We start from the raw sequence: 19,383 nt of genomic DNA on the forward strand, positions 1-19,383 counted from the left end.
TCACGATTGTTTGAAATCATTCTGTTATAGTTACGCGCCGGACACATATAGTCAAGTTATTCGAGAGTTTACGCGAGCACCATCGATAACGCTCGAAGTTTCCATGACTGATATACAAAACGCGACGCGTTCCACCGATATTCAGATGACTTGACGGCCAACGACTGTTCTCGCCGCTTCCAGTGTGCAGCGTGCATTGCTAGTATTTGAGTTTTGATTTCTGGGCACAAGTTCGCCCAAGTAAAGAGCTGAGTATTCCCAGTCTTGTTGCAGCATTCTTCGCCGTCACAACCACGTGACGATACTATCGATAGTGTTGTGAATAATGATGCTGTTGCCAGCCGGCTATATTGCCAAAATATTGGGATAGCCTACTGGCAGCTTCGCTTAACTTCGAGCGATTTTCGGCGAGGAAAAAAAATATTTCCGCAGTGAAAGCGGTGGAATATATCCATCAATAAATTCATATCAAAAAGGAACAAGTTACAACTTACAATTACCAAACTTAGTTTTTATTATTTTATTTTAAAATCATGAACTGCAATAAATTTCAAGCCGCGATGTTACACCACATGTAACGGCTTCCTTTCCGCTACAGTAGCTGAACAGTTCGACTTTATGATCATGTGTCAGCGAAGCACTCTAGTGAAGAACACAAGCATGTCAACTTTGCATGTCAACCAGGCGCGCGGGGAACCAAGCTTATTCTGCAATTAGGTCGGGCTGTTGATTTTATATTATGGATAGTACCATGAAATTTTTGCTATCACTAGCGCTATCGATAGTATTTTTACCATTGATAGTTCGATAGTGACTCAGCTAACGACAGTATCGATAGCACCTTCGACAGTTCTGCATCACTAATGTGCGGACGAAGCCTGAGAGACAGAAAACAACCAACATAACCCATTAGAGCAACACAATGCGAAAGTAAACAAACCAGGTGGTGAGATTATGCAGGGTGTGTGCATTATAAGAAAATAATTGTGGTCATTCGGTGATTCCTTCATTATGGAAAATGTGCCTATCGACGCAGTTGCGTTGAAATAATGGAATTCAATTCCACCAGCCCAGAATGATGTGCTAGGCTGAAGTGCCCATCGCCCAAGTCTCACGCTCAATGCACAGATACCTTCCACGACAAACTCTGATCGAGTTAATTGTTGTCTGCAAACCGCTAAACGATGCGCGCTACCTAATATCGCTGTGACACAGATACTTTCGATTGCGTGGATCATGATCGTAAGTGGAGTGACGGCGCTAAAGCTATTATTGAGTGAAAACATAAAGGATTTTTTATTGGCATTGCATCATGCTTCACGATATCATATTTAGAATTCTTGCTTTTGTGTGACGTGCGCTTTTTTTGCATTTCGCATGTATTACGCAGTGATAATTTGTTTATATTAAACTACAGTAGGCTCTCGTGAACCATATAGTCCGTAGACCCTTTTTCAAACGCTTATCCTTTGTTGTGAAGCCTCACCCCCTCGCTATGCTTCACGAAGGAATGAGGAGGGGGGCTCCGTGGAGCTGGGCTTGACAATGGACGAAAGGAATGTACTTACTGTTTGTTACCACGGGAATATCTGTATATACATTTCTATGTTTCCTTCGTATTTTGTCTTTTCGGCTGCACGGTGTTGTATGTACGAGTGTATATGCGTGGTCCTTTGGCTACAAACTTTTACATTTTTTTGATGATTATTACTTTGCTCTCACTTCCTGCTCGGACGATGCTATAAGAGCCCATCGAAGGCTCGTAAATTTTGCCTTGAACAAGATCGGTCTCCGATCGAGCCGTTCACAAAGAAACTGCTTTGAATGCGAGGCATTCTTAGTTAACCTTGCAGTTTGAGCGTTTCTATCTATCTATCTATCTATCTATCTATCTATCTATCTATCTATCTATCTATCTATCATTATCTATCTATCTATCTATCTATATCTATCTATCTATCTATCTATCTATCTATCTATGTAGCCGCCTACGTCAGGGTGGTCTCATGATCGCTTCCTTAACTTCGTGCAGACCAATATTGGCATGGAAGGGTGGAAGGGTAAGGGTAGAGGATTTGACGACTATGACTGTCGGCTCATGGCTTGAATAACCGGAAAAATCCTGTCGCATATGTCGTCAAACCATTTCCTCTAGACATGTGTGGCACATACCCGTTTACAACGGGCCGCGGTGTACGGGTATGTGTCACAGGTGATTGACAGTTTATATAAACCCAGTAACGGCGAGAAGAGACATCGGTAACTTAAATGCAAGAGCATTAAGAAAAACCGACATCGGCAGCGTTGACCCGACGAAAGGAAAGATTGAAAATTAGGATTCCAGTAGGAATCTAACCAAACATTCTTCGTGGCAGTCAGGTATTCTACCACAGAGCCACGCCAGGTCATAAATGGTTGGGAAAAACAGCATATGCAGGTGTAATAGTGGGCAGTGCCAATTGTGGCTGCGTGGTGGCTATCTAATTTGACAAGAAAGCAATAAACACTATATATTTACTCCTACGATACAGGCGTCATATCAGAATAACGTATGTGGTTCCAGTGTTGGCTCCGCTTTTAGAGCTGTCTAACAAACATTACATTCGTATTCCTATGATTCAGCAAGCTCTACTGAAGCATTGCTCGACCACGGAGGAATACATTAACAAAAGTTCCGTACGATATTCACATCATAGCACAGGGCTGGGCGATGGCCTCATGCTGACCTCGAATGGTGCGAGATTGATTGAGAGCCGCTTCGTAGACTAGGCTACGTAGATGACGTACGCCCGGTAGTCTGCGAATACGACAAGCGCCATCAGATGATGTTGGTCTACGTAGCACTATCCAGGCCTACCAGCCTCGACGGCCTATACCTCAACAACGCGAAGGGTGACTTCAGGCTCAACATGTCGCCGGCTATACCGACAGAGCATTTGTAGACGAAATGACCGAAGCATCCACGATTTCCAACAGCTGAACTGTACCTCATATTTCACTACACATGGACCCATCGTCACCGCGATCACGAGCGGATCCGATAACAAGTCATGACCAGCTGCTGATGCTCACTGATCATGGTAATTATTGACCTTGTTCAAGAACTCTCAAGAGCCTCTCCACACATGCACACGGGTTCGTGAAACGTGCGTGCGTTCTCGATCATAAGGGAAAAGCACTACATATCAGCTTGCCGCTTCTGGTGTTGGTAATGCACACGTTTCCGTTGGCAGCGTTACCTAACTAAAGAACTGGTTATAAAACACATATATGGTTCTTGAACATTCATGAGTGCGTATCAAATTTATGCGAATGTCTCACGTCATTTTGTAACGTGTCGTTCAGTAAAAAAAATTACGCCACACTCACCTTGCCGGCGCATGCTTCGCATAAAATCGACTCCCACGGTACGTGGGATCTGCCGAATTATTAAAATGCGAAGCATTTCTTAGCGAAACTTGGCATTTTGAGCGTATCTATCTATCTATCTACTATCTATCTATCTATCTATCTATCTAGCCGCCTACGTCTGGGTGGTCTCATGATCGCCTCCTTAACTTGATGTAGACCAAAATTGGCATGGGAGGGTAAGAGGATTTGACGAATATGACTGTCAGGTCATGACACAAATACCGTGAAAATCCTGTCGCGTACGTCGTCAATCCCCTCCCTCCAGACACGTGGCACATACCCGTTTAAAATGCAGCCGCCGCGGCCGGGATTCGATCCCACGACCTTCGGGTCAGCAGCCGAGCGCCATAATCACTAGACCACCGTGGTGGGGTTGCGAAGGGTGACTTCAGGTTTCGAGGTGTCGCTGGCTCTATCGACAGACAATGACAGAGGTGTCCACGAATTCCAACAACTGTACTATACCTCACACTTCACTGCAAATGGACCCTCGTCACCGCGATCAGGACCGCACCAGGTAACAAGTCATTACCAGCTGCTGGTGCTCACTGATCACGGTGATGATTACCTTGTCCAAGAACGGTCAAGAACTTCTTTTACACATGCACACGGATTCGTGAAACGTGCATGCGTTTTCCATCATAAGCGACAAGTATAAGTACTACATATCAGCTTACCACTTCTGGTGTATGTAATACCCACCTTGTCGTTGGCAGCGTTACCCAACTGTAAACAACTGGTTATATAACACATATGTGACGCTTCAAACTCATACGCGTGGTATAAAATTTATACAAATCTTTAGCGTCATTTTGAAAACATTTGCTTAGTAAACAAATTAACGCCACAGACACATTCCCGCCGCATGCTTCGCATAACATCGACATCCAGGGTAGGTGGGATCTGCCGAATTTTTAGAAGCGTATATATATTTCTTATTTAAGAAGCGTATCTTATACATTATTTACTAAGACACGATCTCTCCAATGCTATTCACCGCGTGTTTTCAGGGCCCTATTGGGAAGAATTAGGGATAAGGGGTAATGGAGAGTATCTCAGTAACCTGCGATTCGCTGATGACATTGCACTGATGAGTAACGCGGGAGACTAATTACAGCACATGATTACTGAACTGGATAGGGAAAGTAGAAGAGTAGGTCTGAAAATAATATGCATAAAACTAAAGTAATGTGGAACAATCCTGGCAGAGAACAGCGCTTTGCGATAGGTGGCGAGACACTGGAAGTTGTAAAGGAGTACGTCTACTTAGGACAGGTAGTAAACGCGGAGCCGAACCATGAGAGTGAAATAACTGGAAGAATAAGGATGGGATGGCTCTCATTCGGCAAGCATTATCAAATCATGAATGGTAGCCTACCACTATCTCTCAAGGAACGGTATATAACAGCTGCATCTTACCGGTACTTACCTACGGAGCAGAAACTGTGGACTTACAAAGAGGGTTCAACTTAAATTGAGGACGACGCAGCGAGCGATGGAAAGGAAAATGATAGGTTTGACCTTAAGAGACAGGAAGAGAGCAGAGTGGGTTAGGGAACAAACGGGGGTTAAGGACATCATAGTTGAAATCAAGAAGAAATGGATATGGGCCGGGCACGTAGCACGTCGGCAGGATAACCGGTGGTCATTAAGGGTAACTGACTGGATACCAAGGATGGCAAACGCGTGAGGGGGAGACAGAAATTAGGTGGGTAGATGAAATTAAGAAGTTTGTAGGTATAACATGGCAGCAGAAAGTACAGGACCGGGTTGTTTGGCGGAACATGGGAGAGGCCTTCGCCCTGCAGTAGGCGTAGACAGGCTATATATATATACACAAAAGGTATCGGCCACTCTTCCAGCAAAAATGTGTCCCCCCTGCTGTTATGCTAGGGCGATGCAGGTATGTAATAAATAAATAAAAGTAAATAAGCGGAATGTTCAAGTTTTAAGGGGTCGTGGCAGCACCAGTGCAAGTTGTCGAAGCGAGAAACAAGCCCACGTAACGCTTTTTGTTAACGCCATTTTAGCGGCGTCCATCGCCTTGGCGTGAGCGTAACGGCAATGTATGCAATGACTCCCACAGGTAAACATCAAGTGCATTACGTGCTTTTATTTCGTTAAAACAAGACGTCAAGTAAATTCCTGGCGTATACCTCAAACAAGATGACAAGCACGGCGACTAGAGACGTAAATGCGGTATTTACGGCAACACAAAAGTCGAAATTCACGAAGGCAATCTCAGACCAATTCGCCACACTTGCTTTAAGTCACAGTTACCATAGAGACAGCAGGCAGTGAAGAAAACTGGCGGCGAAAGTTTCGCAATAAATTACAAACGACCTTATTAATGTGAATGCTGTCCTTGTTTTGATTCGTAAAACCTAAAAAAAATACTTATATTTAAAATTTCACATGAAAGCTGCACTTCTTTGTTCTAATACAATAATAGGTAGTGCGCACAAACATAACCTTTGAGTTGTACATTACTTCTTCGTAGACTGCGAGATGACCGTGGTGGGTGGTGCAATTTAAACCGATATATTTTAAAGCTGACTCTGAACTCCATGCCTTCACATTTTTTTGTATAGCCTTGCTTTCTCTATTTCAATATCAATGCAGTATTGCAAAATAATGTTTATATGCGTGAAAAATATTGGCATTGTTAACGAACTACTTCGTCGGTAGCGGGAGGCATGCAAAATATGAGCAATGCGGCTTGCTGGGCGGATATTATATTTATTCTACGCTGTCACGACTATAACTTTATAATTTATTGACTTCAGGGCAGTTCAAATGAGAAAGTTGGAGATAAAGTTACAATCTATAAACTGGCCGTTTTGTAGAAATCACGAAATGTGCACGTAATAAGAGATATCCAGCATTGTATTTTATACGGATATCGAAGCTGTCCGGCCCCAGCGCACCGGAAACGTGGACTCTGTAACGTCACACCCGAACTAGTCTTCACAACGAAGTTACGGGCAGTTTCGGTGTGACGAAACAGCGCATTGGAGTGACGTAACTCATGCATTCTTGTTTTTTTTTCAGCTCCACTAGATTTTAAGGCGGGATCCTTAAGTGTCTCGTTCAGCCGCCCCGCGAGCAAAACACAACAAAGGAATGAAGTGGGACGAGAACAGACGTGACTTACGTCACTGATACGTCATGTTCAGATGGCACAATGCGACATCGTAAGGACGCCACGGATTACCGCTACTTATTAAGTCATCACGGCGTCATCATGGCATCACATGATGACTTCATCAAATGGCATCATCACTTGGTCATTGGTGGGCCGATCACAGAGGTAGTGCCGCAAAACTTAAGGTTCAGAAGGCTTCAGAGGGGAATTCAAGGTTTTAGGAGAACGTTTACGCCTGCTTCTGTCTGAGCTGAGTATGCTAGCAATTTCGCACAATGGCATAGTTGGAACGACGAGTGCGCGAGCAGGCCTACGTAGAGTGCATCCCTCGCTCAAATATAAAATTTATTGAGCAGACTTTCACTCTGTGTCCACTTGCATTCGCCGCCACTTTGCAGCCAAGCTGACTGCATCTCAAGAAGACGCGCTTGTCAAAACTCAGGAGCTCAAGCTTGATTGATTTTGTTTAGGTCACGAATGTTTTTTTGTGACGTTCTTAACAACTACAAGAAGCGGGTTTTCTTTTCAATTAAATTCAGTTTTCAGTAATCACCTGTCCCATGTCTTTTCTATGTGTCCATTTTGCAAGCGCTGTGCCTTGCCATGACTCTATACCAGCTCGCTCGCCCACTACAACACTTTGCTTCAGTTCACCTTTCTTTCTATCATTGTTGCTTTCTATCTGTCTGTCTATCCACGGCGTAAGCGAAACAGATCTGATTGGTTGCGGGCGTGGCGTGAGGGCACGCCTACGCAGTTGGCATCACGACTAATGAATCACGCTCTGGCGTCGGCGCCGGAACGTGAGGTCATGCGTTCGTGTCGAGGCAACAATAACATGTGGCAACATGAAATGACAAGTGACCTCGATAGAATATAAGAATACTATATCTTACATGGTTTATCGCCGACAAGTTCACGATTGAGAGAGCATCAATTGGAACAATACATACCAATACGCACGTTGCCGGCGTACCGTCGGGGGCTAGATTTCTATACCCAGCCGGCGAAGGGTTTTCCAAGGTGTGTAACCTCTACGGTAACCAATGCGTAAAGAAATCGGGGGTTGTTGCCACCGTCTTCATATATGTATCGTCGACACAAATTGTAGCAAGCAAAAAAGTAAAAAATTATGGTTGATCCCTCCGTCATATGAATCGGAATACACAAAAGTAAAGCGCGCCCATACAGAAGTAACTGAATGTTTACTGTACATTGATATAAGAGAGTTTGCACTATGTACGTTGATGTCTGGCAGCTAATGGCACCGTTTAACGTGTATGCACCCACTTTGTTGATTGGTGATACATCTTCATCTTTATGACGAACGTCCATGTTAAATGATTGAAAAAGCGTTGTGGTAGCTGTAGTAGTCAACGGTGAAAGCGTAATCAAAGAACGAGGTGTGATAGCCAGAAAAGTGTCGCATATTGGACGCAGAACTTGGTCGCCCCCGCGGCATGTTAAAATGTGATTGAACACCACGGCCGGACTCGAGGGAAACGCAAAGCGCGTCGTGCCGCCCCGGTAGCCCGGCCGCGATTTTTCTCGGGGCGAGCGCGTGAGCGGGGAGCGCGGTGTTACAGCCAGGTGAGGCAGGCGCGAGTCGCAGAGCTATTTTTGGTTGAGATTAGCGTGATGCTATGAACAAGGCCGACGCTTTTACGACGCTTGGGCGAATGTCGCCACCTTGCGGTGTGTTAAGGCATTGACAAAACTGGACTTCTATTGAAAACTCACTTAATGGGACGGACGTGTAACCGTTGCAGATGCTAATCGCGGAGCCCTAGTAATGACGAATTACTTTACCTTGCCGCTCCAGAGGGCAACACCACCCCGCGACCGGGAGAGTTGTAGATATGAATGGCGGCAGAGTTTTCGTTGCATATTATAACATTTGTTGGCACTTAACGGCCTTTAACTTTCACAGTGATGCATTCCTTCTCTCGTTTGTCCTCTGAGCGTAGTTTGGCGCGCAAGCGGAGCTCATCCGCTGTCGAAGCGGCACTCATGTAATGTGAGTGCCCGCAGCATCGAGCGGCCGCTGCTGCGGGTGTGTCAATGGCTGATCCCAAGACAAAGCTTGCTGAACCATGACACCGGGCTGCGCATTTGTTGGTGTGGAGCTGCTGATTTGTTATTATGTCACGTACAAGTATTTTTAGCAACTTATATCCGAGTTTCAGCCCATAACGAACGACGAGGCCGCTAGGCTGGCATGGTCACATTGACGCACTATAACTTGTTAGCAGCCAAAATAATGCAATGTTTTTTCTGCACAATGGTAGATGACGTCCTTGACTTCAATCAAAGGGATTTTTAAAAAAAATTAAAAATGCCGTTTTTGAGAAAATTATTTTCAAAGTTCGGCGTTTTTGGTAAATCACGTACGTTTCAGCCCAATTATCAAGTAAACGGAGCGCGACAAAACCGCGCAAATTATTTTAAAAGAGAGCGAAAGTATGAAAGTTAATATGCACCGATTTTATTATCCTCACTTTAACTTCCTTGCAGCAATAAATTCCTGTATTACAAGTATTTTGTGCGATTCGCCAAGTTTGTGATTTCTTTCTTCAAAAGTGCTTCGACAAGCAAGAATAATAGACTCGTAAGATTGTATTTCACTTGTTCTTTAAGGGAAATAAATATTGTGACGAAGAAGTGCACCGTTTTTTCCCTAGGTGCGCTCAAAATTAAGAAATCGCGAAATTGGCGGAAAAGCGTTTTTTGCGGCCAAAATTTGTATATTTTTTTTTCAGGCGAACAATAGTGTTTTCGCAAAACTAACTGCGAAACCATTGTTCTGGGTGTAATGCCTACACCTACAGTAAATTTCATCAGAATCGGGAATGGTGACCGGGACCTCGTGTTCGATCTTTTTCTGGACACACCCAACTGCTCATTCGATAAGGCGCAGCAGCGGGAGAGCATACAGACGCTACGCGTGTCTGGGTAGCGAAACAATATTCTTCCAAGCGGGGCAGCCTGTTTTTTTAGCCGCGGCCGGTGATGTGCGCCTCAGGTGACGCTGCGGTGGCGCTGTGTTTTATCGGAATGTAGTGAAGCGTGAAGCGAAGTTGCGGAGTGGCTGTGCTGCTTCGCTCGTCTTCGTGCAGTTTTTCCTATTTTATGTGCCTCACGTTGCGTGTCCTCTTTCACACTGAACTTCTGAGCTTTGGACATGATCCCAGCAAGGGTGCAGCGCCCCCGGGACCAGCCGCCATCTACGAAGCCTCTTGAGCTTCAGCCAGATACCACGCCAGACCAACCACAGCAGTTTAGCGGCGGTAACAAGCATCCGGTCAACCGCTGGCGCTGGATTGCAGCCTCCAGCGGCTACAGGTCAGAACTACATTCAGTATTCTGCGAATCTCTCGCTACCACCTGCCCAAGGTTCTCCTATGGAGACCATTTCCTGTCTCGACGTCAATCTGCCTGAAGGTCAGGATGGTGACTTTCCTGACTTGTGAGAATCCTCTGCTACTATTGCATACATAAATGTTACCGCGATTTCTTCCCATGACTCGGAAAAACACATTGATGTACCGCCTGTCAAACGCTACTACGGATCGAAGAGGTCGCTCATGCTACCCAACTCTCTGCTCGCAGAAAACACTCAAGTAGAACTTGACCATCATATTCAAGCCAAAAAACCCTGAGCAAGTTATAACACGCTTCAATCCACTAGCACTGAAGACAGCCTTTGAAGAGGCAGCTCCAGATGGCGTAATGCAAGTACGACCGAATGAACACTTCAATCTCCTGGCTGTCGATACTCGCCATGCAGAACTTTCTGAACGTCTACTGAAAGTATCAAGCATTGCCGGAGTACTTCTACAAGTGTACGAGCCATGATCGACCAAATGTGGAGTAGGCGTCATCAAGGAAGTTCGCGTGGACCTTGATCAAGCAGACATTCTCACTGCTGTTCTTCAAAGAGCTCCCGTCAGGTCTATAAGGCGACTAGGATCGTCAAAAACGTCCGCATTTTTTTGTCACTGAAATTGCTCCTGTGTACGTCATTTTGGGCTGCAGATTTTAGCGAGTGGGCAAGTAGATTGAAGCTCCGAGACAGTGCACCATGTGTGAGCGTTAGGCCCGATTGCTGGTGTCTGCAGGTTACAAGCACGATGCTCACGCTGCGGAGGCAACCACGACCGATCTAACTGCCGAAATTAGAGTGCCCTAACTGCAGAAAAAAACATGAAAATACGTCTACTCGCTGCCCCATCTTGCGTTAAGAGAAGCAGGCACACAATTACAAGATGAACAACAACGTTGGGTACCAAACGGCAAAAGATGCGGTACGCCAGCAACAGAAATCTCGAGGTGGTGGCAAAGCAATGACGTCCACACCAGACAAAGGAACGCCGAAATATCCGGCACGAATTGACGATACAAATGAGTTCCCGTCTCTACCGACTTGCCCACCAGCTCCAACTCCTCACATACGAGGCGCTCAGTAGTGCACATATGGCCTGTAGAGAGTCGCGGACCCCAACGTCTTGGCGCGGATCACGCGAGTGCAGCGCTCGACAAGACCATGGAAACATGTACTCATTCATATCTGCGATTGTCGACGCTGTACGGAGCTTCCTCACCGCACTGCCCTCTGCGGTGGTAGGTCTATACTGATGCTACTTGATTTTCTTTCTCCTGTTCTGGCACAATAGCGTTTAACGGCCCAACGACTCAGTTTGAAGAACATGAGGGAAAAAGGAGCAATATTTCAGTGGAATGCCTTCAACCTCCACTGTCGCCTCTCCGACTTCAGACAGTTTGTATGTAAGCACCGCTTTCCGGTGATCGCCATCTCAGAGTCCCGAGTGCACACCGGAATTCGTCTTTCTGGTTACACCATCACAGGCTCACCGACAGGAGTAGATACCAGCACAGTTCTCTTGGCTGTTCGCAATGATTTAACGTTAAACTTTCACCATTTATCAGCCGATGCATCCAGTCAGTATGCTGCAGTGACACTGAAGTGGGACACTTTGGCCTTCACCGTGATTGCGGCACACATACCACCTCGAGCTACATTTGATGTGGACAGGCTGCTGGACATAATAGATGGAACACCTGAACCACACATACTAACCGAGCACTTGAATGCGCATCAACCTGCCTGGGGTGGTAGGGGCACTTCAGTCCGCGGTAGGCGCCTTTTTGATATAGCACATCGAAACAACCTGGCGATTCTTAACGACGGGCAGCCAAGTTTCCACAAGAATGACCGATGTTGCGCGCTAGTTGTCACCATAATCTCCGCGCACCTCGTGTTTACAGCGACCTGGTTTGCAGACATCGAAAGTCATGGCAGTGACCACGTGCCAACCTACATCGTCTTGGGCTGCCCTATGCGGAACACACAACGGAAGGTGGTTCGTTGCACTAACTGGGAGGTATATACCGCTACAATCGAAGACTCACACCCATCTGGAATGACTTATGAGGGTTTGTTGCTGCGCTAAATCGAGCAAAAAGTCGCACGGAACATCTGGAACCACCTCGAACTCATTCAACGGTCGACGTTGAGTATTAAAGACTCCAGACAATTCGCCGCCGATCTTTTGAAAGACGTGCTCGTAGGAAATTTTCTGCACATGGCATTCGTAATGCCAGGCTAATGCAAAAACAAATCAAACGCCACATGGAAAAGCTAGACAGGAGACAATGGTGGACCGTCTGTTCCAAACTTGGCCCCAGAAAACCGCTGACTAGAATATGGGGCATTGTCCACACCCTAAATACCCCGCCGACTCAACTGCATACCTTCAGTCCCAGTAAACCACGAATGTCCATTAGATATCCATAGAATGCTAGTCTCAGGATATTCAGTACATCTTCTGGATATCTACATTTCTCCACATGACATTTCACGGATGTACTATAGATCATCTAAAATGCACCCAGATCACGCTCTCAGTACGTTGCATGGATATTAAGGCTGGATGTTCTGTACATTTAAAAGATGTTTTCCGAATAGGCAGCACACAAAAGGGCAACAAATATGCACACATAAAAGACGCAAACACAAGCGCTGACAGCGCTTGTGTTTCAGTCTTATGTGTGCGTATTGGTTGCCCTTTTGTGCGCTGCCTATTCGAAAATCATGGCTCACCAACTAGCCCATCAGTACATATTAAAAGATGTTCATTCCTTAAACTCGCATCCACATGACGTCTAGCGGCTTGTGAGGTGCACTAATTATGGCTCTCAAAAACGGACGCTCGACAGACTGTAGCCACAATACTTTTCGCTCACTTGAGTGCTCGCTATATGTACTGTTGTAACCTGAAAGTAACTGTTGCGAATACTATTTTGTAAATTTTAGTATTTATGATTTTGGAAGTAGGTGTAGGTGTCTCGGCATAAAAGAGCAGTTGTATTGTACTGGTTCTTGGATGTGGGCGCGAAAAGACAAGGACGAAGGGAGGAAGACACGTTTGTTGTCAGTAGCGCCAGTGTGTGTGTCTTCCTCCCTTCGTCCTTGTCTTTTCGCGCCCACATCCAAGAACCATGACAGACCAACAAGCCCGCATCGCTACCCTCGTGTATTGTACTGCCTTCTATGGAGAGCGCGCTGCATACCTCACATTGTTCCTTTTAGGTATATAACACATCTGATAACACATCAAATGTGCAATACTCTTCTCAGGCTATTGCAATGTTTTGTTACACACAATGAGTACAATGCATTGCCCTGAAAGATTACTGCACATACAATCATAAGAGTGTTTCAATACTGGCGAAATGACAAGAGAATGAAGTGAGTCGAAAGCAACAAGGCAGTATCACAAAAGTTTATATGAGCAAAGCAATGCTGTAAACCATAGGAGTACTCTCAACGTGTAAGAACACAGGCTAAATGTCTAGAGAACGCAGATACACTCAAAAGAAATGAGGCGGTGTGATAAAAGTGAACTGTGCACCAGCTGAAGACTAAAACCGAAACTGTCCACCAGCAGTCCCAACATAAGTCCAAAAAAACAAACTGTCTGCCAGCACTCTCAACGTAAGTCCAGACAGGCTCCTCGGCCGAATGAGTGTGGTCTTGTGGGTCACAGGAGGGGCTACTTGATATGCTCAGTCCGATCGCTGTGTGCCTGGATTCAAGTAGAAAGGAAGGTAAAAAAAAAATAAAGCCGGTACAGTAAAGGAATCGAGAGTTCATGAAACTGCTTGAACCAGAGAAACTTGTCGCATTGCTCTTTCTATTTTATGCCTTAAAATGGCTATCTTGCAAAACACATCAATGGAGCCCCAATTCTATGACTTTGAGAGGGCACCCAAAACTATCGTAAATTGAAAAAGTATTAAGATACGCAGAGACTGTCGGTCTTTCCCCCAAAAAATGTGACATGAAGGCGCACTGCTTCAAGAAAAGTAGATTAAATTCTTTAAAAAAAACATGACACCTAAGTAATTAACTGGAGGAGGTGAAAGTTAATTATTATCCAATGTAATATGTCTTTTCTCCAGGATAAAATGAGTCAGGGCATTAACTGCAGTGAAGAGTCAAGTACAAAGCTGAAACCTGCTACAAACGGCCTTCCATCAAGGGTGTCAAGTATGGTGTCATCATCATTAAATGGTGACGGAGAACATTTCTTGCAAGCTTGAGAACATTCATACTGGACACGACTAAGCTTGTGTGTGATGCATTAGTTCCCAATCAGGTGCAAACAATGAAGCGCTGCTTTTATTAAAACTGCTAACATGAAAGGAAAGGTGTGTTATGCACTAAATACGGCTACAAACGCTGTATTATATATATATATAGGACAGACGATTACTTTTAGGGCTCGTTTCTCTGCGAGACTATATATATATATATATATATATATATATAATATATTATATATATATATATATATATATATAATATATATATTATATATATATATATTTTCCAAATACTAGCTTTCACACAACCTCGATGAGGTCCGTGTAGATTGTTTAGGTAACAGCCTTTGAATAAGCATGCGATCAAGCAGTATTCAGGAGCGAATTAAGGAACTGGATCACTGACTGCAATGAACTGCAAGAGAATTTCCCCATTCTATGAAGGCAAACTGTACTTTTCCCATTTTCTAATTTTCAATATAGGAGCTAATCAGTTCACCTAGCCGGTATCGCTACCTTACAGGGGACCCGCAACACTTTTTGAGCATGGTCAGAAAGCGCTGCCAATAGGTAGTCGAGGCTCCCGAGAACACACAAGCCAAATATTATATCGCAGCACGAGCCCTGGATTGTACAATAAATTCTCAGTCACCTAAACATTGCTCCCTCTTCTCTCGACAAATGATGTGTTAGTCCACAAATCATAGCGTGTATGTGCACAGTTCCGCCATTGGCTGATTTGAGCATGGCGCTTATTCCAACTAAGCTTTGGCATGCTAGGGAAAGAGACAACAAGCAAGCGCACACAGCTAAACAAATAAAAACAGAACTACAGCTGCGACATACCACGAAAAACAACGCTAACAAATGCACAGTACTACAAAAGGACAGGCTAAACTAAGCTTATCATGGCTACTCTGGCAGCTACAAACCATTACATCAAGGAAACGAAGCAGAAGTAATGATGTCGATATCACCGAGGCATGCACGGCGATACAGAACTGTGCGTTTGGGAAAACGCGACTGCGAAAATAAACAAAAACCTTTATTCACGCATTACACAACGGCCTTATTCACTAAAGGAAACCATAAGAGAACGTACCTTTGCTGGCCAATGGCCCACTGCCGGGGCGGACAGGGTTCTTGCTGTACGCGACACAGTACCCAACAGTGGTCTACGTCCATGCCAGACGACACGGTATGAACTATGGGTTTAGGAACACGCAACTGCGAAAAGAAACAAAAACCTCCATTCACGCATTACACAACGGCCTTATTCACTAAAGGAAAGCATAAGAGAGCGTAAGTAGTACGTACCTTTGCTGGCCAATGGCCCACTGCCGAGGCGACCGGAGTTCAGAAACTCTTCTACTGTTCTTGTTGCACGCGACACAGCCAGAGAACATCCACCACACAACACCCAACAGCGGTCAACGTAAGTGCACATACGTCAGATAAAAAGCGGCGGACAAACGTCGCTGCTGGCAGCGTTGGCCCTGGCAGGACCAAACCTCAAGACCCAACCACGACTGGTCCAAACAAACATGTACGCAATGTGCGTACATGTGCGAAAGAAAACGTGATGGCGATGGCGGTGATGGGGACGACGTCGACGCGTGTCACAACCATGGTCACAACTTAGGGAAAGATTATGTACAAATTCATGCTTTATATTGCCGCTCATTGTAATTTAGAAGTAACTGTACTAAGTTTTTACAAACGTAATGATTTTTTTGTACAAATCATGGCGGCCATGACGTATTTTGCGTTGCAAACGGAAGTAAGCATAGCCTTTGAGACTTAAAATGTAGGCTTCAAGTGTGGGCCGGGATCAACAAATATCACTCTCCCGTTAGAACGGGCGTCCGTGGATGGCCAGATAACATCACAAAAAAGCCGGCAGATCCCACGCATTGTGGGAATCGATGTAATGCGAAGCAGCCAGCAAAGATCTGCGTACATCGTCTTGTATGTCATTGAGGAAAATGCGTGTCATGGTTTTCATGTTAACTCCTATTATTTATGTCGTCACACAGTAACGTCGCGCAATACCAACTTGGGGGTCGATCAACCTAGAGAAACGGCCGCCAGGGCACCATGAGCGTGGCACGTAAGTCATGCTGTACATGACATGCGTGTCATGACTTTCATTTTAACTCGTGTTATTTATGTTCGTCACACAGTCACGTCGCAAGATACCAATTTTGGTGTATATCACGCTAGCGAAACGGCCGCCAGCGCACCTTGAGCGTGGCACGTAAGTCATGCTGTACATGACATGCGTGTCATGATTTCACGTTAACTCGTGATATTTATGTTCGTCACACGGTCACGTCGCAAGATACCAATTTTGGTGTATATCAATCTAGCGAAACGGTCGCCAGCGCCCCATGAGCGTGGCACGTAAGTCATGCTGTACATGACATGCGTGTCATGATTTTCATGATAACTCGTGTTATTTATGTTCGTCACACGGTCACGTCGCAAGATACCAATTTTGGTGTATATCAAGCTAGCGAAACGGCCGCCAGCGCACCATGAGCGTGGCACGTAAGTCATGCTGTACATGACATGCGTGTCATGATTTTCATGATAACTCGTGTTATTATGTTCGTCACACGGTCACGTCGCAAGATACCAATTCCGGTGCATATCAATCTAGCGAAACGGCCGCCAGCGCCCATGAGCGTGGCACGTAAGTCATGCTGTACATGACATGCGTGCCTTGATTTTCATGATAACTCGTGTTTTTATGTTCGTGACACGGTCACGTCGGAAGAGACCAATATTGGTGTATATCAAGCTAGCGAAACGGCTGCCAGCGCACCATGAGCGTGGCACGTAAGTCATGCTGTACATGACATGCGTGTCATGATTTTCATGATAACTCGTGTTATTATGTTCGTCACACGGTCACGTCGCAAGATACCAATTTCGGTGCATATCAATCTAGCGAAACGGCCGCCAGCGCCCCATGAGCGTGGCACGTAAGTCATGCTGTACATGACATGCGTGTCATGATTTTCATGATAACTCGTGTTATTTATGTTCGTCACACGGTCACGTCGCAAGATACCAATTTCGGTGCATATCAATCTAGCGAAACGGCCGCCAGCGCCCCATGAGCGTCGCACGTAAGTCATGCTGTACATGACATGCGTGTCATGATTTTCATGTTGACTCGTGTTATTTATGTTCGTCACACGGTCACGTCGCAAGATACTAATTTTGGTGTATATCAATCTAGCGAAGCGGCCGCCAGCGCCCTATGAGCGTGGCACGTAAGTCATGCTGTACATGACATGCGTGTCATGATTTCATGATAACTCGTGTCATTATTGTAGTCACACGGTCACGTCGGAAGAGACCAATACTGGCTGATATCAAGCTAGCGAAACGGCCGCCCGCGCACCATGAGCGTGCACGTAAGTCATGCTGTACATGACATGCGTGTCATGATTTTCATGATAACTCTGTTATTTATGTTCGTCACACAGTCACGTCACAAGATACCAATTTGGTGTATATCAAGCTAGCGAAACGGCGCCAGCCGCACCATGAACGTAGCATCGTAAACTCATGCTGTACATGACATTCGTGTCTGATTTTCATGTTATGACTTGTCATATGTTCGTCATACAGTCATTAGCCATACCATTTTGGTGCACATTCGATTAACAAGCGACCAGGAGAGCGAGAAGTCGTAGGCGCGCTAGATAGATAGATAGATAGATAGATACGTCAAAGTCGCAGAAGCGCTAAGAAATGATTCGCATTTAAAATAACACAAATAAAATGCACCGATGGTACAGTGGCACAACTCATACCGTAACGACAGACACGCGCCTTGCGGCGCAGAGCCGCAACCACGGTGCAGGAGCATGGCCTCCGAGCTAGCATAGGCGCGTGCACCGCCGGTTAATGTCGGAGGCCACGCAGAAAGGAAAACCAAAAAGGGACGGAAAAAAAAAAAAACCGCGAGCCGCTTAGAGGGGGGAACACGCAGCGCGCGTCTTTGGCAGCGTTGAGGAGCAGACGACACGGTGTTTTCATCAGCAAACCCAATTATTCCGTCCTTTTTTTTCTCTTTTGTTGCATCCGTTTCTGCGAGCTAACGCGAGGAATCAATGCCAGACTTCAGTGGATGCGCGATTTAGTGTCGTTGAAACATTCGTTGATTATTTCAATCCCTTGAAGGTCGGTGTTTTGTGAAAAATAAGCACAAATGTGCACCGTCTGTCACTGACGTCCAAAATGCGTCCATCGTTCAAACAGCGTACATGTGCATTGTACGTCCGTTACAATAGCCTTTGTATCTTTTAGACGTCCACATGCGCAAAGCGAAAATTGGACATCTTTCAGACGCAAAAAGACATCTTCTTTCGTCCTAGATGTTTGGATTATACCGCTACGTACCATGGACATTCGTGGTTTACTGGGTAGCGCAATAGAGTTCCGCGACTTTAGGGGTCAGCGCCCAGCACCATAAGAACACACATAAACGATAAAGGAAAAAACGGATACAAGATAAAATCCTAAATAAAATGGAACCTATGCCGTGTAAGCACGTTTGTGGTAGTGAATATTAGAATTTCCGCTGAAGGATTCCTCAGTGCACTTTACAGCCGCATGCCTTTGAACGTTTGACTCGACTGCACTCCGTGAAAAACGCGCTACACCTCTCAGCACATTGGTTTACTCGTATTAAATTGTTGAAGCAACCATCAGCGTTGCGGAAAACGCGCACAGCGATTCAGCGCGAGTGCGTGCGCGCGGAGAATTGATTTCGCCTCATGAAGCATGCGCCCGGGGGCATACTGGTTAGAGCATAGGGCTTCGGCAACCGAGGCCTAGAGTTCTAATGCAGCCTTCATAATACCTTTATTATGTTTTTTAGATTGATCCCACGTACGTACAGCTGCAATAGCGGTTAGCGTCATTTGTGTATATATGTGTGTGACGTCACTCGCAATTAGATACCAGACTGCCTAAGGAATTCTGTAGTAGGGCGCCAAGGTGGGCTACTTGGTCGAGTGAATTTGGAAGTGGATTTCTACGCGCTGGAAACTCAAACAGAAAACGGAAAACATCACGTGCGCAAAGTCGATGAATTTCATTGAGGTGAAAGATGGCATATATGCAGCGAGTTAAACGGCAACATCAACTCAATGGCCATCGAAAGTCATATGAGCGCTTCAATC

General features: G+C 45.4%; 1 long non-coding RNA gene across 1 annotated transcript; it reads right to left on the bottom strand.

The window, feature by feature from the left end:
• Positions 1-13,546: 13,546 nt before the first annotated feature.
• LOC119378663 (uncharacterized) lies at positions 13,547-15,741 on the bottom strand. The gene is made up of 3 exons (XR_005181045.2): positions 15,500-15,741; positions 15,285-15,409; positions 13,547-13,662 (listed from the first exon to the last, which is right to left on the bottom strand). It is a non-coding gene; the product is annotated as an uncharacterized LOC119378663 (long non-coding RNA).
• Between the last annotated feature and the right edge of the window lie 3,642 nt (positions 15,742-19,383).

The sequence above is a fragment of the Rhipicephalus sanguineus genome, unplaced genomic scaffold (assembly GCF_013339695.2).
Source record: "Rhipicephalus sanguineus isolate Rsan-2018 unplaced genomic scaffold, BIME_Rsan_1.4 Seq917, whole genome shotgun sequence".
NCBI classification, from domain to species: Eukaryota; Metazoa; Arthropoda; class Arachnida; order Ixodida; family Ixodidae; genus Rhipicephalus; species Rhipicephalus sanguineus.